A 24595-nucleotide genomic window follows, 5' to 3' on the forward strand; every position below is an offset into this window, starting at 1 on the left:
TTACTTTTAAATATACTTTCCAAAATATTCTGTCAGCAAACATTGTTTCAAATAATGCTTGCAGATGACCCATTGATAAAATCTTTGAAAGAGAGCCCATATTAAAGGAACGATTATTGTTCATAGACTTACATACATATAATACATATTTTTAATTGCATTTTAATTAAAAATGCTTACTTCCTAGAGCCAAGGGTTAAGAGTTTGTTTACTTTCCAACCAATGAGGGAAACAGCTAGCGCAGTGAGCTGAATGGAACTGCTCTTATCACAGTGAGACACAGAGAAACAGATTATACTTATAATTGTGTATTAAATTGAAAGTAATATTACAGTATTTCTCTTAAAACCATACACAGGTGAGGTCAACCACTCCAAAGATCATTCAGGTCACATTAGCAACCACTGAAAACGACCTTTTATTATTTTCACACGTTGACTAAACTATAATCCCACAACATTGGATACTGAGGAATAAAAATCATGATTAACGACGGTAACAATTATAGGGTCAGGTCTTACTGGCATTGGACTGTCACTTGTATTAACATTTAAAATCACCTCAACCCTGATTTGAGGTAAGCAAGAACATTGTAGACGCAGGTCATGCAGCAACCGTGGACATCCATAACTGGATGGCATTAATATTACTCTCTCCAACTGGATGACATTAACATCAAATTGGAGGAGCAACACCTAATATTCCACCTGGGCACTCTCCAACTAGATGACATTAACATCATCGTTCTGTCCGCATCAATGATAGACCAACCTTTTCAATTATACACTGCACTTCCATCCCAACATATCTGTTCATGACCTCATGCACTGCCAAACCAAGGCCACCCATAAATTGGAGGAGTAACACCTAACATTCTGTCTGGGCACTTGCCAACTGGATGGTATTAACATTGACTTCTCCTGTTTCTGCTAGACCACTCCTGTTCTCCCTCCCTTCCTAATCCCTCTGTCTCCTTTCCTCCAGCTCCTTCCTCCTGGTTGGTGTTGTTCCCTCTCTCCCTTATCCACTCTTTCCTCTTGCCTGTGGGCCTGTGCTCTTCCCTCTGGCCCTCCCCCTCCCCCCACCATTTTATTCAGACATCTGCCCACATTTTTTTCATACCCTGATGAAGAGCTCAGGCCCGAAACGTTGGTAATGTATTTTTTATCTTTACCATGTAAAGTATGCTGTTTGACCTATTGAGTTTCTCCAGCATTGTATTTTTACTTCAATTAAGGCGTCTGCAGACTTTTGTGCATTTATTCCTCTTAAATTGCCCCTTTTCCTTTTTTCCTCACAACACTACAAACTCTATTGAAATCTATGGGGCCATGAGTCCTGTGTCATATCCAATCTGGACTAAGATCATACAACGAATTCCCTATTTCAAACTCTGGAGAATTTCAGCAGTATACTGCAACGTGCAATGCCCAGTAAATGTGAATAAGATCCGGACTTGCCTATTTAACCTAATAAATGTGGGAGTCCTGGGCATGATGGCATGCAAATGGATAAATTCCAGTGGTTCAGTTTAGCACAGCTGCTTTCATTCAGTGAGGAACATGCATCACAATGTTGGCTGCCCTGGCAAAGTCACAACTCTGTCCTAACTTTGGAGTTGGCAAGCACCACACAATTTGAGGTCTCAGATTCTACTTACGAGAGGGATGGAGGGCAGTTTTCCACAGGTATGCTGGGACTCTGATCTTATGAATGGAACAGACTGGCAAATCTGTTCTGCAGTGGTCTAGAGAAGTTAGCAGCTATGCATTGTCCATTTCCAACTCAACAGCTGCGCTTTAATTTGCACAGTGAAAGCAGTTGTCTCTCAAATAAATAAAACCATTGTGCCTTTTGAAGGCTTCAGTGGGTATAATCATTACAATCTCCTAAAAATAGTGTCTAAATGAGAGAGATTTGATATTTTAATTTGAAGAAAATAGTCCATTGAAAGTTAGTGATGGATGTTGAATTTATGCCAGATTGGAATGGATCCACATAGAAAAGCTGAGATGTTTCATTAAAACCACAAAAACATTCAATAGTTATTTTATAGTTGTAAAGTCATATTATCAATTCATGAATTGGACTGGGAAATCAGGGCACTGTTAGATTATGGATCATGAAATTGTGGTTGGAGTGAAAAGCAAGATAAAGAATCACATGAGAGAGAGGCAAATAGATGCATCTTTGATTGGGTTGGGTGAACTAGTCTTTTGTCTTTGGCTTGGCTTCGCGGACGAAGATTTATGGAGGGGGTAAAAAGTCCACGTCAGCTGCAGGCTCGTTTGTGGCTCACAAGTCCGATGCGGGACAGGCAGACACGATTGCAGCGGTTGCAAGGGAAAATTGGTTGGTTGGGGTTGGGTGTTGGGTTTTTCCTCCTTTGCCTTTTGTCAGTGAGGTGGGCTCTGCGGTCTTCTTCAAAGGAGGCTGATGCCCGCCAAACTGTGAGGCGCCAAGATGCACGGTTTGAGGCGTTATCAGCCCACTGGCGGTGGTCAATGTGGCAGGCACCAAGGGATTTCTTTAGGCAGTCCTTGTACCTTTTCTTTGGTGCACCTCTGTCACGGTGGCCAGTGGAGAGCTCGCCATATAATACGATCTTGGGAAGGCGATGGTCCTCCATTCTGGAGACGTGACCCATCCAGCGCAGCTGGATCTTCAGCAGCGTGGACTCGATGCTGTCGACCTCTGCCATCTCGAGTACCTCGACGTTAGGGGTGTGAGCGCTCCAATGGATGTTGAGGATGGAGCGGAGACAACGCTGGTGGAAGCGTTCTAGGAGCCGTAGGTGGTGCCGGTAGAGGACCCATGATTCGGAGCCGAACAGAAGAAAAGTGCAGAGAACAAAACAAAGGACTCTACATCACCTTTGTTGACCTCACCAAAGCCTTCGACACCATGAGCAGGAAAGGGCTTTGGCAAATACTAGAGCGCATCGGATGTCCCCCAAAGTTCCTCAACATGATTATCCAACTGCACGAAAACCAACAAGGTCGGGTCAGATACAGCAATGAGCTCTCTGAACCCTTCTCCATTAACAATGGCGTGAAGCAAGGCTGTGTTCTCGCACCAACCCTCTTTTCAATCTTCTTCAGCATGATGCTGAACCAAGCCATGAAAGACCCCAACAATGAAGACGCTGTTTACATCCGGTACCGCACGGATGGCAGTCTCTTCAATCTGAGGCGCCTGCAAGCTCACACCAAGACAAAAGAGAAACTTGTCCGTGAACTACTCTTTGCAGATGATGCCGCTTTAGTTGCCCATTCAGAGCCAGCTCTTCAGCACTTGACGTCCTGCTTTGCGGAAACTGCCAAAATGTTTGGCCTGGAAGTCAGCCTGAAGAAAACTGAGGTCCTCCATCAGCCAGCTCCCCACCATGACTACCAGCCCCCCCACATCTCCATCGGGCACACAAAACTCAAAACGGTCAACCAGTTTACCTATCTCGGCTGCACCATTTCATCAGATGCAAGGATCGACAATGAGATAGACAACAGACTCGCCAAGGCAAATAGCGCCTTTGGAAGACTACACAAAAGAGTCTGGAAAAACAACCAACTGAAAAACCTCACAAAGATAAGCGTATACAGAGTCGTTGTCATACCCACACTCCTGGGTGAACTAGTGCGGGTACCACAAAAACTGACACAGAGTAGTGGGTGCTACGAATGCATTGCCAAGGGTGGTGGTGGAGGCTGGTTAATTTCAGATTTATTGTTAGTGTACATACATGATAATACATATAACCCTGTGATTCTTTTTTTCCTGCAGGCAAGGCAGAATTACCACTTAATGCTTGTATTTAAAAAAATTGTACTCAATGTACATGCAAACAAATAAAGAAATGTAAATAAACTGACTGTGCAATACAGACAGAGAAAAAAAATTAATAAAATGCAAAAGTAAGAGTCCTTAAATGAGTCCTGTGGGAAGGGGTTTGCCTGTGACACCCTAGTTGCATTCACTATCTTTTACAGGGCTTTACCTTTATGCGGGGTCCCCATACCAGACTATGATGCAGCCAATCAGCACACTTTCTACCATGCATTTGTAGAAATTTACCAAGGTTTTTGACATCATACCAAACCTTTGAAAACTCCTGAGGAAGTAGAGATGCTGATGTGCCTTCTTCATGATGCAATTGGTGTGTTGGGTCCAGGAAAGATCATCCGAGATAGTGACTCCCAAGAACTTAAATTTGCTCACACTCTCCACCTCTGATCGCTCAATGATCACTGGATTGTACATCTCTGATTGTAACTTCCTGAAGTTAACAATCAGCTCCCTAGTTTTGGTAACATTGAGTTCAAGGTTGTTGATAGTACACCATTCAGCCAGTTTTCAATATCCCTCCCGTATGCTGATTCATCGTCCCTTTTCATACAACTCACTAGCATGGTATCATCAGTGAATTTGTAGATTATGTTGCTGTACAGTGCCACACAGTCATAGTTGTATCACGAATAGAGCAGGGAGCTAAGGAAGCAGCCCTGTGGTGCTCCGGTACTGATGGAGATTGTGGAGGAGATGGTACAATAGGGACATTTAAAAGACTCTTAGAAAGGAAGATGGATCTAAGAATAATGGAGGGTTATGGAGGTAGAAAAGGCTATATTGATATGGATTAGGTTTACACCAGTTGGCACAATATGATGGGCTGAAGGCCATGTAGTGCACTGTATCAAGTCACTTGCTTTTCCTCTGTGTGACAGATCTGACTATTTCTGTTGTAAGGGCATCCACCTGTGAAGTGATCAAACTTTTTTTTAATCTCTCTGAAGATCCTGGGTTCTTCCTGAACTCACTTTTCATTCAGTTTTTTTCACTCCTGAAGTAGAGCACTAGGGAGCAAACTGAGCACCAGGGACCATCTTGGATATGAGAAGTCCAGAGCCCAAATTGAACGCCAAGGGCACATCTAGATCTGGAGCCCAGGGAACAACCTGAGGTTTCTTGCAGACACTCACTACAATTTCAAAGAGCTCTTTAAAATACTCTTTTTTTTAAATTAGACATACAGTCTAAATTAGTGATACAGGCCAATTCAGCCCCATGAGTCTGTGCCACCCGATTTATACCTCATTAACTTACACCCCAGTTAAAGAGAGAGGGAAGAAAAAGAGTTACAGGAACAAAGAACTGCTAGATTCCATTCCTGACCTGGTGTCCCTCCCAGAATATACTTTCGATGGGATACATGCACATGGACAAGAACCTTGGGGATATCCAGATGAAGCAAACATTAACAAGGACTTTGGTTTTTGAGGAAGTTACAGAGAGGAAACTTATCCAGCCTCCTAACTTAGGGGGATGGGAAACAATAGACTTTTAGAATTCATTCTTTGAATTTAGATAGTCTTAGAAATCAATCCCTGTTACATTCGTGTGTTCTGATTGGCCAGGATTATTGCATTTCTAGTTTAATCCCCTTGACAGAAGCTTCATAGTTAGGAGAAACAGTTTGGTTCTTTGAGCCTGGATTGGTTTGGGGAACTATTATTACACTGTGATCCTCCCCAAAGGGCCTCCAACAATAAGTTTTACCAAAAATAGATCCAATGTGCAAACTATCCATTATTGTTGGAATACACCGTACCACACAGTGATCAACGTTGTCTGATTTGTTGAAATTCATGTCCTTGTCTTGTCCAATCTATTAAACTGGAATAAACTATCAGGTGCAGGGCACATTAACTATCATCTTCAGTTATCTTCATACATCTCAGGCAGGTGGGACTAGTGTGGGTAGAGCATTTTGGTCGGCGTGGACAAGCTGAGCTGAAAGGCAAGTTGTTTCAATGGTGTATAACTCTATGAATCTATTGGATGAGATCAGTCATGGTCTTCACAGCATTGTTGTGGAAGCATTTGTAGATGAGCCTCCAGAAAACATTGAACAATTTAATTTATGACCACATGCCCACGGGTGTCTATTCTGACAGAAATAAAAAATTGTGGTCTGGCTGTGGTTTAATGGATTCTATTTTAAATCCTGTCGCAACATTTAAGAAGCTTGAAAGCTTAGAGCCACCTTTCAAATCAATATAATGCAGTGAAATGACTATTCATAAACTGATGATTGAGCTGCCACTAATGAGCATAGCAGAGTTACAGAGTATTTTCCCTGTCAAGATCAGAGACTGCAAAAGAGAGTAGAATTGTGCAGTCTTCACAGGATAATGAGGATACTGGCAAAACTAGACCACACTGATGTTCCACAAGCATCTTTTCACCTTTTTGTGTCATCTTATCACAACACATTTCTATTCTTTCCTCTTAACTATACCAAATTCTATATCAATTGCTCTTTTGATATATTTTCACATTTTCACATCTTACTGGATAAAGATATTTGCTCCTTAATTTCCTATTGCATTCATTACCATTTAACGTCTCTCATTTGAATCCCCCCCGACTGTTGGCTAAACTTTCCTTGGTCTTCTCTGTAAACCTGCATCAGGTCATCCCTTAGTCTTCTCATCTCAATGAAAGAATTTCCAAGCTGGCTGAATATTTTAAAGTGCATCAGCATGGGGACACTTTGTAGGTGGGAGTCTGCTTTAAGAACATTACCCACACAAGCATGTTCTATAATTCAGGGAGTTCACCTGCTCACTTAGATCCACATTCCTTATTGTCCTTTGCAAATATTATTAGATACTCGAACAAGCATCTGGTCTTACATTGAGCTCATTGAGTCTACACTGGCACACAAGGCAATCCTTGTACAGCTTTATATTGGCCAATAAGCCAACCAACCCACATATCTGCAGCTTCGTGGAGGAAACCAGAGTATCTGCAGTCACAGATGGAATGTGCATTGAAGGTAAGGATTGAATTGGGTCTTGAGCTGTGAGGCAGCAGTTCTCTCAGCTCTGCCACTGTGATCTCTTCAATTGGAGAGTCCCATTCCCTCAATACCTTCTGTATGTGGAAGGGTTTTGTAGCCTCTCCCAATTTTAAGGTAAGACATCTTTAAGGTTAGACAATACACTTTTCACTGTGTTCTGCCCTGCCCACCCAACCTGCAAGAAAAGTGTTCCCTTTTCTATTTTAACTAATTCTAAGAAAGTCTTTGTCATCAACGTGACACACCTCCTGTTGACAAAGAGAAGGCTGGGAAACGACCCTACAGGAAAGTGACCATGGCATTGGACAAGCGAGGAGCTCAGGAGCTGAAGGACCCACAGAGGCTCTAAGCTGTTGGTGACTTATGGCCAAAGGACTCACACAGGCTGGGGGCTGCTGGCGACTTGGAATTGAAGGATCCACATGCACTACAGGCCGCTGGAGACTGGCTCGTGGGAATCAGGCTCTTCTTGCCCTCAGCACCCTGAGGCAAATTGTTCAATCTCCTATGGAGGTTCATCTACAAATGCTGTCACAAAAATGCTATAAAGACCATGACTAATCTCATCCAATATATTCATAGAGTTATACAGCATGGAAACAACTTGTCTTTCAGCTCAGCTTGTCCACACCAACCAAAGTAGGTTTGGATCTGTTTGCCCATGGTTTGAACAGGAGCCTGTGCAGCTGCAGAGGTGATTCCACATGTCTCTGAAAGAACTCTCTTTTGCTTCTTTTTCTCTTATTGTTCGGCATGTCAGACAATGCTCATGGTGACTCTCTGTTTGCTTCATGGCAGAAGAAAAGTTGTATTATATCAGGAATATTACATTTTTTAATGTATTATTATATGACAATATCTTTGAACTTTCAACATCTTCTATTTCAAGAATGCAATCCTTTTTTTCAGTAATCTCTCCTCATAACCCATCCTTTAATCCCTTGGTGACATTCAGTAACATTTTATTTGTAGCCTTTCAAGGTGAATATGGACAGAATTGCTACTGTATGCTACAGGCCATTAGGCACTTCAAGTCCATGCTGCTTCTTCCCAGAGAAATACACAGTCCAATACCTCCACCTTTGCAGTCTGGCCAATTATTTTCTCTGCAGCTTCCACCCTTGAAAGTTCTGATGAATTCTGTTCCCACCACCTTACAGGAGGCAAATTCTTGTTCATAACTATTCCCTGTGTAAAATATTCCGCGCATTTCCCTTGCATCTTTTGCCGATAATTTCAAATCAACACTGCAGGCCTTTGAGCCATATGCCAGCACTTTCGTGTATTTACCCTGTCTCAGTTGGTCATGAACTTATCTCTTAAGCCTCCTCACAGCCTTCATTGCTCCAAGATGAACAACCCTAGCTTCATTGGTATAAATGTTCACTTGGAATCTTTCAAGTACATAAACCTTTTTCAGTGCCCAGAAATGAATGCAGTTTTCCAGATGTAATCTAAACACACTTTGGTCTGTATTGCCTGTAGCATTTATTGGTCCCCTTATATTCTAGCTTTATAATTAGAAACAAACTTTCCACTTGTCATTTTGATTAATTTTGTATCTTGCTTACTCTTTGTGAGTGCGACACCCCTAAATCTCTTGGAGCTCCACTGTTAATAGCTTCAGCAACTCAATTTATCAAAGTCTCTTTGTAAATTTATGCATCATTCCACACATTTTATAAGCCAGGATTCTTTATTGCACTGGGGGCTGGGAGAGGCAGCTGTTTGATCAGCAGTAAGAGCTGGGATAGGAAGAAATGTAATAAAAACTCCAGGAAGACTTTCTTCCAATAACTGCAACCCTACACAACATTTACTGTTACCATGGATGACCTCAGTGAAAATTAAGCCAAGGGACAAAGCAGCAGGTTTTAAAAAGTGGGAATGAGTAGACTTGGCAATACTTTTTCTTCGAAAAATCTGGCATAAACAACAAAGCTTGTCACAAGCAACTGAGGTTGCTCATGTGTGTTTGGGGTGAGGGGTAGGGGATGGGAATAGAAATCAAATTCAAATGCCAGAATGAAATAAAACAAACTATTTGCATTGTAACACTTTGAAAAGACACATTGTTCATGGTGAGGTGTTCTCTGTCTGGCCATGCGTAGCTTCCTGGCACAGTCAGACTGAACTCATGATGACGTTGATGTTTACAGGAAGCAGCAGAGGATACACCCCCAGGCGACAACTAATAAATTCTTGTGACCTCTCATTTGTGCTACAAATTACATGGATGCTGTCGTGAACTTGGTGCCTCTGAAGGATCTATTAACCAGATATTTGTTTGAACATACCTACCATAGGATTGACAATTTTAAAGAAAAATCAAAGGCAATAAGAAAATTGTATTGAAAATACATTTACTGGAATGTATTACTGACAACATGATTATCCGGACTCTGACTATAAAGTCAAAGCTGAAACAACAGAGCAATACAAATGGGGTTGGATCTTGCTGTTTGTGAACTGCTGGTCCTGCAATGGGTCTTGCTCAGGTCCATTCATTCCTAGTTTCCTTGCACGTCGATTGCAGTGCCAAAGTCAGGAATGATCAGGAGCTCAAAAGATGTAGCTCCAGATGGAGCACAGTTGTGCTGAACAAAGGGAGAGTAAGCACTTTATAGATGGCCCCTCAGTTTTATGTCATCTCCAATTCATTTGAAAAGGGTTGTCAATCTGGTTTAAATGGTAATTGTGGGAAAGTGATTCTCTTACATTATATCAGTTAATAAATTAATTTCTTCCACAAAATTATTGTGTTATTCTTGTATTATTCACCTTAATAATTCTTAACTTTTAAAATACATTTAATCTGCTTTTAAATGTTTTAGAAAAATAGAAACTTAAAACGGCCAAAAGACTATCAGAGTGGTTGGGGCAGGGTCTCAGGATCCACAGCTGAGGCCCAATTCCTGCTCAGCTTTGTCGGTCAGTTGCAGCAATGGATTTTTGAGAACAATTGACCCTCTGAAGCAAGACTAAAGCACAGCCAGGATAATATCACATGGAAAAATGGAAGGAGTGGCCGGATCAAGCACAATCTAACAGAGGTATTAACTAAGAACCAAATGTTAAACCAAGGTCCATCTCGCCACTTCATATGGAAGAGTATCACATCCAGCTGCTATCTTCAACAAACAGCTGGTTAGCACCATAGTTTTTATCACATTGTGTCCAGGTTACCTTATTCAACACACATTGGCTGTAGGGTGTAGAGATAACATTTTAGATCTTATGGAAGTACTCATGTATTTGTAGCATTTTAGACTGAGATTCAAATGTTAAATGGTTTCAAAAATCCCAAATGTACATTTCCCATTATGATACACCAGATACATAAACCAACAAGAAATAAATAACACATTACAGTGAGGATTCACCAGCACATCTTATAATTCACCGTGAAAGAAGAACTGTATGGTCATTGTTTGTGGTACAGATATCATTTTCTCTTATCTGTCTCTGGTTCAAAGTTCAAATTTATTGTCAGAATACATACACAACATCATATACAACCCTGAGACTCATTTTCCTGTGGGCCAGACAGTAACTGTAAACTGTACTCAAGAAGAAAGAAATGTATACAAAAGAAAGAAATGTAAACGAAGAAGGAAATGCAAATAAACTGTGCAAATGCAGAAAAATAAATATTCAGAATAATGAGCAAAGTCAGAGACCTTAAATGAGTCTCTAAATGAGTCTGGTGCCAACCTCTCAGCAGCTCAGTTTGAATGCCTCAAATGCCATGACATTTTGGCTGATGGGTCGTAGCACTGAGGTCAGATCAGGAGAGTGAGAGAAGAGGCTTTGGGCACTGTATGCCTCAGCTGTTTTAAGTTGTCTATTGGGGTTGGGGAGTAGATTCAATGCACCAGAGATCAATACTTGTTTGGGGGCAGCTTGGAGTTAGGGGCAGGAGGGAGTGGTATGGAACAGAGCATTCGGAATGGTCAACTTATTGGAGATTTGGGTGTGAAACACACAGGAGGGCTAACTTATTTGGGGTGATAGCCAAGAAAAATGGTGGATCAAATGATCAGGTGTTGGAGCTTGAGCAAGTTGGAGGGGGGGAAGGGGTTGGAGTGTTGGATCAGGTATCAGGGTGAGTATCATGGAGAGCAGTGGTAAGCAAGTTTCTTTTGCATTGAAGCTCAGTTTGAGTACCAACCACCTTGATACGATTTTGGCATCATGGATAGAATGGCGAGATGGGTGATTAGAGGGGTAAGGTTGAAGTGGGTGAGGGGAGTAGAGAGGTCATGGCAGCAATTAAAATGCCAACTTTGCATTTTCCTCCATAGATGCTGCCTTGCCCGTGAGAACAGGATTAAAGCATGACCATCCAGTGACTGGTTGGTGAAGTTAGGTTCTTGGCCATCCTGCTTGATGTATGCAAGGATGAGATGATTCCCACTGTTATGTACCCTCAGAATGGAGAGTGAAGAAGCAGAAAGGCTGAAAGGGGGGGAGGGGATCAGAGGCTGTCAGTGTGAACTTTTGGGAAGGGGCAGGGAGAGTTCCACAGGAAACTGGGGTATGGGGAAGATAGAGTGCCAGAGAGAACCATGGTACAAGCCAAGGAGTGTGCTGTAGACAACTGGAGTATAGAGCAAAGAGAGTGCTAGACAGAATGGGGTACAGAGTGGGATATTGCCAGAAATAAAAACTGGGGTATGGGGCAAGAAGAATTCCAAAGGGAAATGAGGTTCAGGACAGGATGGATGGAGGGAGATTTCATAGAAAACTGGGAGAGCATGGAGAGTTCCAGAAAGAACTGGGTTATAGGTTTGGGAGAGTGCCAAGGTGAATTAGGATATGGGGCAGGGAGAGTTCCAGGGAAAACTGGGATATGGAGAGGGATAGCGCCTGGGAGAAGTAAGACAGGAATATATATTTTTTTTAAACAAACAGACTGTGCAACTGGGAGATAGGGCAGGGAGAGTACCAGCCAAAGCTGGGCAAGGGATAAAGCTATAATTGTCACCCTGGGTGTGTAAGAGATGCAGATTGCAAGAGCTTCCATAGGTATGTGAAAACAAAATGACCAGTAGGCCAAACAGGAATTGCTCACAGTCAGAGTGGGGTTATTGATCCATAAGATTTGTTATGTTTCCCTGGGGTACATTGGAGGCAGTTGTGGTTAAAAGGACTGTTGTGAAGTGGGGAGAGTTGTGCAAAAACCTTCATGCATAAAGGAACTCAGTGGGTCTGGCAACATCTGTGGACAGTCAATATTTTGGGTGGAGAGGCTCCTTCTGGACTGCCAAAGAGAGGTGAACACTTCAAAGTGGACAAACCTTGAGACTTTGCAGTGAAGCAATAAAATGGAAGCACGAGAGACTGCAGGAAATGGAGGAACAGATAATGCAGATGTTGTACATCTACAGTCTCTCATGTCTCCAACCTTCACATTAACACCAGAACAAATATAGAGACCAGCTTCTGCTAAATTGCAGAATGACGCTTCCAATCAAAAGGATTGGCATTATTGCTTACACTACATTACCAAGACCATGAATGAAGTGACAGGGTACTCCTGTTGGCCATCTTCTGTTATCACTGTGCCTTTCACTCCATGGGGCTTGGTGTACCCAAATACTACTCAAATAGAAACAATTCGTTGAAACTGCTTCCTGCAGATTGCCTGCTGATGTTGGTGATTCTGAATTATGCAGATTAGAACTGATTATGTGTACAGTGCAATGACTCAGTCCCACCCACTGCATACTCACCGCTGAACTCTGTGTTGAGCCCACACAGGTCCCAGAATAGATCAGTGCACGACTGTTGAGTTTGGTTGTTATGAATTGAAGGATGTGTGTCATGCACTCAACAGCCAACAGGGCAATTGGCAAAATTTTCAATCATTTGCGACATTCAGCCATCCCAAGGACAATTAAATTTGCACTCAGTGCAATCTGTCTCTTTCCAGCTGCAACATTTACATAACAGTGCCTCAGGTGCAAAAGCAGACAAGGCAAAAATAAAATTATATTAGCAATATTTTGAAGGCCAGATTCTTCAATTATTGTATGAAACACTTCATTTTTAAAAGCACGATTGTTAAAGGTCTGGTTTGGTCTTGAAACACTGAAAACAGATGCTGCATCTCAATCAATTATTATTCTGCTTCTTCACGGAAATTAAAGTCAAGAAATGTTTCAATCTCTGCTCTCAGTACCCAGGCTCATTTGAGTGATGTCCTGCTGGAATAGCGTTAGCGGAGCTTAATCATACTGCACAGAGGTAGGCCACTCAGTTCATCATATCTGTGTGAGCTCTTCAATAACTATCCAATTTCATGTTCCCCTCCTCTTTTGGTCTAGCCCTGCAAACATTTTTTAAAATATTTAACTAATTTCCTTTGAAAGCTATTGCTGAACCGACTTCCATCACCTTTTTTACAGATCATAAGATTAGAGGCATTGTGGACAGTGAAGAAGGTTTTCAAAGTTTACAGAGGGATCTGGACCAGCTGGAAAAATGGCAGATGGAATTTAATGCAGACAAGTGTGAGGTGTTGCATTTTGGAAGGAATAACCAAGAAAAGAATGGCGAATGTTAGGGCACTGAGGAGTGCAGTAGCACAGAGGGACCTGGGAATAGAGATACACAATTCCCTGAAAGTGGTTTAACAGATAGGGTTGTAAAGAGAGCATTTTGTGTATTGGCCTTCATAAATCAAAGTATTGAGTATAGGAGCTGGGATGTTATGGTAAAGTTGCATAAGACTTTGGTGAGGCCAGATTTGGAGTATTGTGTGCAGTTTTGGTCACCTAATTACAGGAAAGATATCAATAAAATAGAAAGAGTGCAGAAAAAAAATTACTAGGATATTGCCTGGACTTCAGGAATTGAAGGTTAGGACTTTATTCTCTGGAGTGTAGAAGAATGAGGGGGAGATTTGATAAAGATATTGTATTTAGAATTATGAGGGGGATAGACAAAGTAAATGTAGATAGGCTTTTTCCACTGAGGTTAGGTGAGATACAAACCAGAGGACGGGTTAAGAATGAAAGGGGAAAAGTTTAGGGGGAGTGTGGAATGAGCTTCCAGCTGAAATGGTGAATACAGGCTCAATTTTAACATTTAAGCATAATTTGAATAGGTATATGGATGGGAGAGGTATGGAAGGCTATGGACTGGGTGCAGGTCAGTAGGATGAGGCAAAAAAAAACATGGTTTGGCACAGAATAGAAGGGCCTAAGGGCCTGTTTCTGTGTGTAGTGTTCTATGGATCACATGCCAAGCAAAATAAAAATTCTAATCAACCCTTCAACCATGTCAACCATACCCTCAAAGTGCTTTTCTTGAAATGAACTCATCATTTAATCTTGGGCATTGTTCCCTCTGACCTCCTCCGATTAAAAAGTTACAAAAAACAACAAACAGTCAAAACCCTTAATAACTCTCAGTGCCTATATTAGATATCTTCTGACCTTTATGGCTTGAAGGAAGACAAACCTAGATTCTCCAGCCTCTTTACATAACTCATATACTTCTTTTCTCTTCTGCTCTGGTAAACATTTGAATTCTTCATAAAGAAGTTTCAATAAATTCATCTAAACTTTTCAAAGGCCAAGTGCCCATCTGTATTTGACCATTTCACCTTTGAACACATTTCTCTAAAGACATAATTTTGAAGATGAAGTGCCTAAACTAGATTCAAAAGTCTAGGCGAGGCCATATAGTGATTTCTGAAAGTCCTAAACCCAAGGAAACTATGTGTGGGTTTTCAGAATGTAATAATTTTATTCCATGATGAAAGACTTTTACATAGAAACATAGAAGATAGGAGCAGGAGTAGGTCATTCGACCCTTCAAGCCTGCTCCGCCATTCAACGAGATCATGGCTGATCTTAAAGTTCAGTACCCCGTCCCCGCCTTCTCTCCGTAACCTTTAATACCCTTATATTGAAGAAATAGATCTAGTTCCCTCTTAAATAGATTTAATGAACCTGCCTCTACTGCCCTCTGTGGCAATGAATTTCACAGATTCACCACCCTCTGGGTCAAGAAATTCCTCCTCATCTCAGTCCTAAATGGTTTGCCTATTATCCTCAAACCATGGCCCCGGGTTCTGGATCATTGGAAACATCCCATCTGCATCCATTCTGTCCAGTCCTGCCAGAATTTTATAGGTCTCCATGAGATCCCCTCTCAATCTTCTAAACTTCAGCGAGTACAATCCCAATTTGCGCAATCTTTCCTCATAAGTCATTCCTGCCATTCCAGGTATCAGCCTGGTGAATCGCCTCTGCACTCCCTCCATTGCAAGAACATCCTTCCTTAGATAAGGTGACCAAAACTGCACACAATACTCTAGGTGGGGTGTCACCAAGGCCCTGTACAGCTGCAGTAAGGTATCCTTGTTCCTATACTCAAACCCTCTTGATATGAAGGCCAACATACCATTTGCCTTTTTAACTGCCTGATGTACCTGCATGCTCGCCTTCAGAGACTGGTGTACAAGTACCCCTAGGTCTCTCTGCACTTCCCCATCTCTTAATCTATTGCCATTCAAATAGTAATCTGCCCTCCAGTTTGTATTACCAAAGTGGATGACCTCACATTTATCCACATTGTAGTGCATTTGCCATGTATCTGCCCAGTCCCTCAATTTATCCAAATCACACTAGAGCTTCCTGACCCCCTCTTCCGTGCACACAACCCCTCCTAGCTTAGTGTCATCTGCAAATTTGGAGATATTAAATCCAATCCCCTCATCCAGATCATTAATGTAAATTGTGAACAGCTGGGGTACCAGTACAGATCCCTGTGGCACCCCACTGGTCACCGCCTGCCACTCAGAAAACGAGCCATTTATCCCAACTCTCTGTCTTCTACCTGGCAGCCAGTTCTCAATCCACATCAATACTTTGCCCCCAATCCCATGAGCCTTGATTTTGGAAGCCAGTCATTTATGCGGGACCTTATCGAAGGCCTTTTGGAAGTCCAGGTACACCACATCCACTGGCTCTCCCCCATCTACTTTACCTGTCACCATCTCAAAGAATTCCAATAGATTTGTCAAGCACGATTTACCATTTGTAAATCCATGTTGACTCCATCCGATCCCTTCTCTGCTAGTCATATGCTCCGCTATTACATCCTTAATAATGGATTCCATCATTTTGCCCACTACTGATGTAAGGCTCACCGGCCTATAATTCCCCGCTTTTTCTCTACCCCCCTTTTTAAATAGTGGGGTAACATTAGCTACCCTCCAATCCATGGGTACTGATCCTGAGTCTATCGAGTTCTGGAAAATAATTCTTAAAGCATCTGCTATCTGAATGGCCACTTCCTTAAGTACCCTAGGATGTAGATTATCAGGCCCTTGGGATTTATCTGCCTTCAATCCCATCAATTTCTCCAAGACCATGTCCTTAGAGATACTGATTTCTTTCAGTTCCTCCCTTGCATTAGTCTCTATGTTTCCCAACATCCTTGGGAGGTTATTTGTATCCTCTCTTGTAAAATCAGAACTAAAGCAAGAATTTAATTGGTCTGCCATTTCCTTATTCCCCAATGTACAAACGCCTTTCAGGCGAGCGTGGTATTCGAACCCTAGTCTGCTCCCAGTCACTGGCACTGTAAAGGCTTTGTACTCACCACTTCGCCAACCGTGCGAATTGGATCCTTCAAAATTATATTGATGACACGTAATATTTAATTATATTAGTTTATAGTGTGTACAGAAGAGAAGAATGAAGCAGTCTTTGAACTTTCAATAGTAATTGTGCATATTGATTCTTGGATTCGATGGTCAATAGGACCACACACCAAAATAACTCAGCTTATGTGATTTAGGACTCCTACTTATTGTGCAGTCTTTTATGGGATGAATGTGGAAAAGATCAGCATATTAAAACAGGAAGAAAAGTATTATCACAAAAGAACTTTATGCTTCCAGGATTCTGTTCTTGATTGGATGTTCAAGAACACATAACGTACAACATTGATCAAACGGTAAACTCTGAGAGGTACGGTATATGCAAAACGTGATCTTACTTTCTGAGAGTTTTTGCTTTGAATTTTCAGCATCTGCACTTTATTGTTCTGGAATAACTTGGGGTCATCGATGCACCTCATGAGATACATGTGATCCTTCCTGGAAGTTATCATATTTAAATATTTGCTCATGCCCTCTCTTGGGCTGCATCTGCTGGAACTTTAGTTTAAGTGTACTTTCAACATGTACTTAACTGAGATTTCTGGTGCAAATAAATGTTTGTTCTTACAGGATGGGAGGTTGTGATGAAGGGAAGTGGGGGACCAGATATAGTAGACCTTTAGGAGACTGCATCTGGAGCACTGTGTGCAGTTCTGCTTGCCTTACTAGAGAAAAAAGATATACTTGCCAAAACAGAATTACAGTGAAGATTCAGGTATTGTAGCGGAGCCATATGAGGAGAGATTGAGTTGGCTGGACCGAAATCTCCTTGGAATTTATAAAATGTTTTCAGTGCTTGACACGCACTCAACGATGTAGGGAGGAAGTTTTCCCTTTCTGAGGAGTACAGAATCAAGAGTCATACTCTGTAAATAAGGCCATAGACTACTGAGATGAGAAGAAATTTATTCATGCAGAGATTGATCAACATATGGAATTCTCTGTCCAGCAAGGCCATGGAGATAAACGATTGAGTTAATTTAAAAGAAAGATTGATTGAGTTCCGGATAAGATTAGAATCCAAATATGTACTGTGAAAAGAGGCAGTGGAATCAGATACAATTTCTATGCTGAAGAAGGAATTTGATAGATATTTAAATAGGCAAGGACCAGAATGTTATGCATTTGATGTTGGCAGATATGATTAGTATAAGTGGGTTAAAAGGCTGGCATGGAATTGATATGACAGGCTGAAGGGCCTATTGTTATGCAAAATAGCTCCATGACTCTCTATAGAAATTGTGTATGAAGATGGTTCTGAGATAGACCAGCCATGATCTTGTTTAACAGGGGAGCAGGTTTGAAGTGTGGCATGACCCGATCATCCTGAAGTCAATGGACTTCACTCTACCTCCACACCCTCCTATCGATAATACACAAAGTAGACCAGTGATACGGCAAATTGAGTGTTGGAGCAGCTCATTGGAACATGGGAGTCAGATCACCTGGTGATCATCACACAGTTCCAACTCCTTCACACTGAGGACACTGTCCACTTTGTTCATGGCATGGTCATTGTGCTCAACTCTGATCGATCTGGAAATACCAGTGAGGCTCTGGATCACCAGCAAAATTGTGAGGGCAGCACTGAGGAATTGCAGGGAGGTAGTCCAGCTGTCTCACAGCTCCAGCTTCCCAGGTTCAATCGTGACCTTTGGTGCTGTCTGGTGCTCTCACATTCTGCCTTTTGTCATGTGGGTTTTGCCAGATGCTCTGGTTTCCTCACATGTCTCAAAGATGTGTGAGTTGTTAGGTTAATTGCCTCTGGTGTGTTGGTGAATGGTTGTTAACAGATGTGCACGGTGCATGGATGAACAAGAAATAGTGGAAGAACAATGAGTAGCTCTGAAAGCTGGTACAAACAATGGACCAAGGACCCTTAATCTATATTGTAAGCAAGTATGATAATATGATTCTACCATGATCTGTAGTCACATTACTGGTTCTCTCATTAATATCAACCTTGTTTAGTGGGGCATCTGTGGCACCTGAAACTGATGTCCCAACATGCAAAAGGTACAGTAGCACAGGACTGCATATATCCTAATCAATGAGAGCAGCATGCAATTGACAGAAATGTGAAAGCCTACAACCAAATATTTTGCACAGCTTCCGTTTTAGAACATTAAGGGACAGTAATCATCAAATAATTTTAAGTTTAAGAGTTTACTGCGAGAGCACTGGAGGCTAATACACAGATACACAGTGCCTCTGAAGGAACTCTCTTTTGCTTCTATTTCTCTTACTGTAATGGGCGCCAGGCAATGCTAATGGTGACTCTTGGTTTGCCTTATGACAGGCAAGAGAAAATTTTGTTTAAATTTTTTGTGTAATAACTTTCTGCATTATTACATGAGAATAAAGGAATCTTGAATCTTTAAATGTTAAATGTTAAATGTTAACCACATACCTATAATGCAAAACTAGATACATTAGACATTTCAATCTTTTCCTGGGGGCTCCAATTTCCTCCCACTGTTCAAAACATACTGGGGGTTGTAGGTCAATTGGGTGTAATTGGGCTGCATGGGCTTGTGGGCGAAAATGGCCTGTTACTGTGAAGTATGTCTAAATAAAAAAAATTTAAAAAATATTGTCAACACCAGTAAAATAAGATTTTTATGCTACTGGCATTTTTTTCCTATATGGCCAAAGATGATCAAGTCTATGGGAAATAGATACCATAACAAATTAAAGATGAAATCAAGAACCAGAGATTATAAAATGACAGCACTTTCTATTTTCAAATGAATGGAAGAGTCATGAGAAACCTCCAGGTGAATATTCTTTCTAAAAAAAAAAGTATTTTATTCAAGAAGCGGGGGGAATACAGGTACACGATCCTTTATCTGGACATCTAAAATTTAGAAAGCTCCAAAATCCGGCAAGTGGGGACCTGCGGTCAGGGGAAGCGTCTGAGTGACCAGCGGTCGAGGGAGGTGGCCGGGCGGTCAGAGGAGGAGGCCGGGGTGACTGCCAGGCAGCTGAGGGATGGCGGTCAGAGAGACTGCCGGGTGGCCGAGGGACGGCGGTTGGGGGAAGCCGAGGAACGGCGCTCAATGGACGGTGGTTGGGAGAGGTGGCCGGGCGGCTGAGGGATGGTGGTCAGGGGAAGTGGCTGGGCGGTCGAGGGACGCCAGTCAGGGGAGATGTCCAGGCAACCAAGGGACTGACGATCGGGGGAGGCAGCTGGGTGGCTGAGGGACCTGCAGTTGGGGAGGCGGCCAAGGGACTGTGGTTGGGGGAGATGGCCAGGTGACTGGAAGGTGATGGGGGTGGATACGGCAGCACAATTCGGATGGGCTTTCCAAAATCCAGAAAAATCCGAAATTCGGAACACATTGTCCCCCAAGGGCTCCAGATAAAGGATTGTGTACCTGTTTTTTTTAAAGTGAACTCCAGGATTACTATTTTTTAAGGAGGAAATGTTAGTGTAACGCTTCAGCATAATGAGTACCAAGTACTCTGAATCTTCCACAAGGCTCTGTTATGATATTTAGTATTCAGTGTAAGTGTTCCAAGAAACTCAAAAAGGTAGTGTCATCACATTAAACCAGTGAAGTTTAAAATTCTACATGCTGCAGTTGTTAAGTTAGTTTCAGTTTCTATAAAAACAGAATGCCATAAAACTCTAATCATGTAGCATCCAAGGGAGTTGGTCATATTGTGCTTGTAGATTTTCTCGACTATTGAATATAACTACAAATAGCCAAACACATTTTTAAAAATTTATATTATGAGTTCCCGTTTTCGTAAAATGGGATGATCACTGAAAGGACCGCAAGCACAACACAAATCACAGCTCAGCGATAATTCAACACATTGGAAGAACTGAGGGAAGGTTTATCACAGTCTATTCCAGAATTTGATACATATGCAAAGTCATTGTGATTTTGGCAAAGGGAGAACCATTCTGACGGCTGAAGAGAAAGCAGCTTTTTGAAGCAGCTCTTGGGACCAGCCAGTTTGTGGAATTCAGAGCAAAGCACACTCTGTGAATTACTGGGACTTTTCAGTGGATTGACCTGTGCCAGGAGGGTCTTTTGGGAAGCAAAGTGCTTCATTTTGATTGTGACTAACAGTGAAGGTCACTTGGAGAAAAGTGTTACTAGCAGTGAAGTTACTTGGAGAGGCCAGTGCCAAGGTCTTAGAAGCTTTGTGGAGGCTGCCCAGTTTGAGTCTTGCCTACAAAATGACCAGAATGTTATGGCCACCGCTCATGTGGATGGATATTTCTTCAAGGGCAATGCAAAGAGAATTCGTGAGTTTGGTAGCAGCCACAATTTCAGTCTTCCCATCAGTTCATCATTAAATCTGGGCATCAAATTTCAAAGGTCTACACTTCAACACGAATGTGAAAGAGTGAAGTATCTTTCTCGGTTTAAAATTAAAGACTGTCTGGTCCATGGTCCTATTGCTGCTCATTATTACACGGTCTGTAACATTTACACATCGTACAAAAAATCCTGTGAGTTTTAAAGGAGCAGGCTATCTGAAAACAGACCATACTGCAGATCTGACCACAAACCTATCCACATTCCTCACCACTCATGTTTTGGACCCCAGCTATTTTTTGCTCTGGATTCCTTGCTCATATTCTGGACTAATAAGGAAACCAGGCTACCTGGACTTCAGAATATTTTGATGCCAGATGATCTGAGTTCCACAGCAGTGTGTCAAAAAATGCTGGCCCTTGACTGAAGTGTACAATACTGCACTATTGGAGGTGAAGTTCATATCTCTCAAACATATAAAGCATGGTTTCTCTTTTTGACCCTCTATGATGCAAAAAGATGGCTGCCACTTTAAAGCAGCTGTAGCATCAGCACCTTGTGAAATCCATTGTTTAGCTCTAATTTATTTTTTCATTAATGTATTTTTAATGCAATTTTATAGTAATGTTTGCACTGCAATGCTGCAAAACAACAAATTTTGTGACAATAAATTCTGATTCTGAATCACAGCATCATAGCATAGAATCAGACTTTTTCTTTCATCCTTTTCCTCCACGCGGCCCATGCTGACTATCTATGCTTGTCCATTTTACCTGCACTGGTCTGCATTCCTTTACACTATTCCTATACAAGTGCAGATGACACTCTATCACAGCCACTCATGTTACAGAAGCTCAACCATAACAAATTCATCTATTACCACCCAATTTTATAAGATGCAGAATAAAATTCAATCTCACAGAATTTGTGTGAACAAAATATAAATATATCAGTGCAATTGTTTCTCAACTCATTTTTTCTTGGAGTGTGTGCAAGCAGCGCAGGTTTCCATTAAGGAAAGTCTCACATGAACTGTTTCCCAGGAATACTACCCTCCTGTAACGCAGAGACCATCTGTAACTGTACCAGTCTTAACTGCACAACACTTCACTTATGAATCAACAGGGGTCATCTCGTGTATCCAGTGCTCCCATTGCGGCCTCCTCTAGAATGGAGACACTGATGCAGACTGGGAGATCATTACGCAGAGCACCTTCGCTCTGTCCGTGCAACAGCAGGGACTTCCCATTGGCAACCCATTGCATTTCTGTGTCCCACTCCCACACTAACATGTCCTCATGCACTACCAGAGGTCACCCACAAACTGGAGGAAAAAAACTTAAAATTCCACCTGGGCACTCTCAAACTAGATGGCATTAACATCGACTTCTCCAATTACTGTTAAATTGCTCCTCCAAGTCTCACTTTCCCTTTTTGTCTATTACCTGTTCTCCACCTCCTAAATCTTTTCCTTCAACATTTAGAGAGCTATCCACTCCCCTATCACTTGCCAACTTTTTTCTCTTCAGTCATCCAACCTATACACACCTATGACTTCTTGCCTGTGGGCTGTGTTACTGCCTCTCCCCAGCATTTTATTGGGGTGCTGCATGCTTTTTGCTCATACCTTGATGAGGGTTCAGGCCCAAAACATGGGTTACATATATTTCCTCCCTATGGATGTGCATGGCTCGCTGACTTTGTCCAGCACTTTTGTGTATTGAACTACCTTCACTACTTTGTCCAGCAGCTCATTCCAGACATTTGCCAGCCTTATGTGGAAAAGCTCACCCTTCAGGTCTCCTTTAAATTTCTCTCCTATCATCTTGTGGTGATATAACCACTACACTGGCCGTACCCCTACCAGCCTACTACAGGGGCAACCACTGTACCTGCAGGTAGGCAACCTGGGAGGCTGGCCCCACCTGCCGGCTGTCAATCACTGGCCCGTATAAAGACTCGAGCCGACCCCTTCAGGGACAGTCAGACACTTGGAACCAGAAGATACTGAGATTGGTGTGTACAAGTTTAAGCTAATTAAAGCCTGTTGTACAGTCTGTGGATTTTGTGTCCGAATTATTTGCACAGCAGTGCTCACGCACAACTGTGCCCTCCAGTTCCGAACTGCCATGTTCATGGAAAATGACTATCTATCATATCTATACACCACATAATTTTTATAAATTTCTCTAACATCACCCCATTATCTCCTGCACCCTTCTGAGAGTACACACAGCCATCCAAGCTTCCTTTATGACTGCACCCTTTATTCTGGAAAACATCCTGGTGAATGCACTACAGATGCTGGAATCTGGGGCCAAAAATGATATGCTGGAGGAACTCAGTAGTCGAACAGCATCAGAGGGAGAAAAAGGGTCAACATTTCAGGTTGGAACCCTTCAACAGGATGGAGACTACTTTCCTCCCTCCTTGGTCCACTATACAAGCTATCGCCCCTCATTGATGAAGGGTTCCAACCCAAAATGCTGACTATTCTTTATCACCCACTGATGCTACTTGACCCGCAGAGATCCTCGAGCATATCTCTTTCATCAATGTGAATCTCTTCTGCACTTTGTCTCTGTAGTGACCAGATTCTTCCTGCCGTGTGATGACCAGAACTATACACAATAATTTTAGTGCAATCTAATCAATGTTGCAAACAATATCAAGTATATCAAATTCCCTTTTCACCACCTGTGTCATTATTTCAAGGGAACTACAGATTTACATCCCCAAGGTCTCTCTGTACATCAATACACTTTATATGACCCATCAGACTTAGACTATCCCAAACGTATAGGGTTGTGGTGACACACATGGTTGCAGTGGCGAACTGGCCCCGGTTGTTACGTGTGGGCGGCTGGGCAACTGCGGCAAGGATGGCATCGTGGAACCGTCTGTTCCAGTCAAGACCGGAAGGGCGCATACACGCTCGTGTCATCGTGACACAATCACCGAGATGTTTGGTGCAGGACTGGAGTCAGGCTTAAAGGCTGCAGCGTGAGAGTCAAATTAAAACAGTTGTGAACATGACATGTTCAATACGCATGGTGTCCAAGGATGACCTCGGTGCCTCCTCTGCCGAACTACTCTATGGTGAGACGATTGCGGTCCCTGGCCAGTTCCTTCCTCCCATCAGCAATGAAGCAGGACACCAACACTGCAGTCCTCCTTGAGAGGTTACAGGACAAACTGGGCTCCCTTGCATCACCACTGCCATTGTGACATGGTCAGCCGCTGTGCAGCTACCCACCCCCCCCCCCGAACTTGGCCTCTTGTGAGTATACAATTCATGTGGAAGAGTGCGCACAGACCTCCCCTTCAGCGACCTTATGAGGGACCATACAAGGTGCTGCACAGAAACGTGCCCACATTAACCTTTGACATTGGAGGCAAGGAGGACTTAGTCACACTGGACCACTTGAAACCAACCCATCTAGATGCCCCAGCCAGTACAGATCCCCCCACTAGTAAGCACCTCACCCATGACAGATTGCAAGACCATCGGTGCCAGTTCTTGGTGGTGGGGGCTGGTTGTGTGGCGATGCACAGGCTTGCAGCGGTGAACCGGCCCTGCCTGTTATGGGTGGCAGGGCAGCCATGGCAAGGATGGTGTTGCGGGACTGCCTCTTCCGGTACAGATTGGAAGAACGTGTGCACACTCAGGTCATTGTGATGCAAGCACTGAGATGTTAGGGGCAGGTCTGGAGTTGGGCTTAAAGGCTGCAGCATGAGACTCAAATTAAAACAGTTGTGATAACCAAGCTCTCAGCCTGTTGC

At 42.6% G+C, this 24595-nt stretch overlaps 1 long non-coding RNA gene across 1 annotated transcript in view; it reads left to right on the plus strand.

The window, feature by feature from the left end:
- Positions 1 to 9697: 9697 nt before the first annotated feature.
- The window catches only part of LOC138763408 (uncharacterized), a 42388-nt gene continuing 27490 nt past the window's right edge, over positions 9698 to 24595 (plus strand). Inside the window, exon 1 of the long non-coding RNA XR_011357533.1 lies at positions 9698 to 9912. This is a non-coding gene — a long non-coding RNA (uncharacterized lncRNA). The remainder of the gene's footprint in view (positions 9913 to 24595) is intronic.

Source organism: Narcine bancroftii, chromosome 5 (genome assembly GCF_036971445.1).
Source record: "Narcine bancroftii isolate sNarBan1 chromosome 5, sNarBan1.hap1, whole genome shotgun sequence".
Lineage (NCBI taxonomy): Eukaryota > Metazoa > Chordata > Chondrichthyes > Torpediniformes > Narcinidae > Narcine > Narcine bancroftii.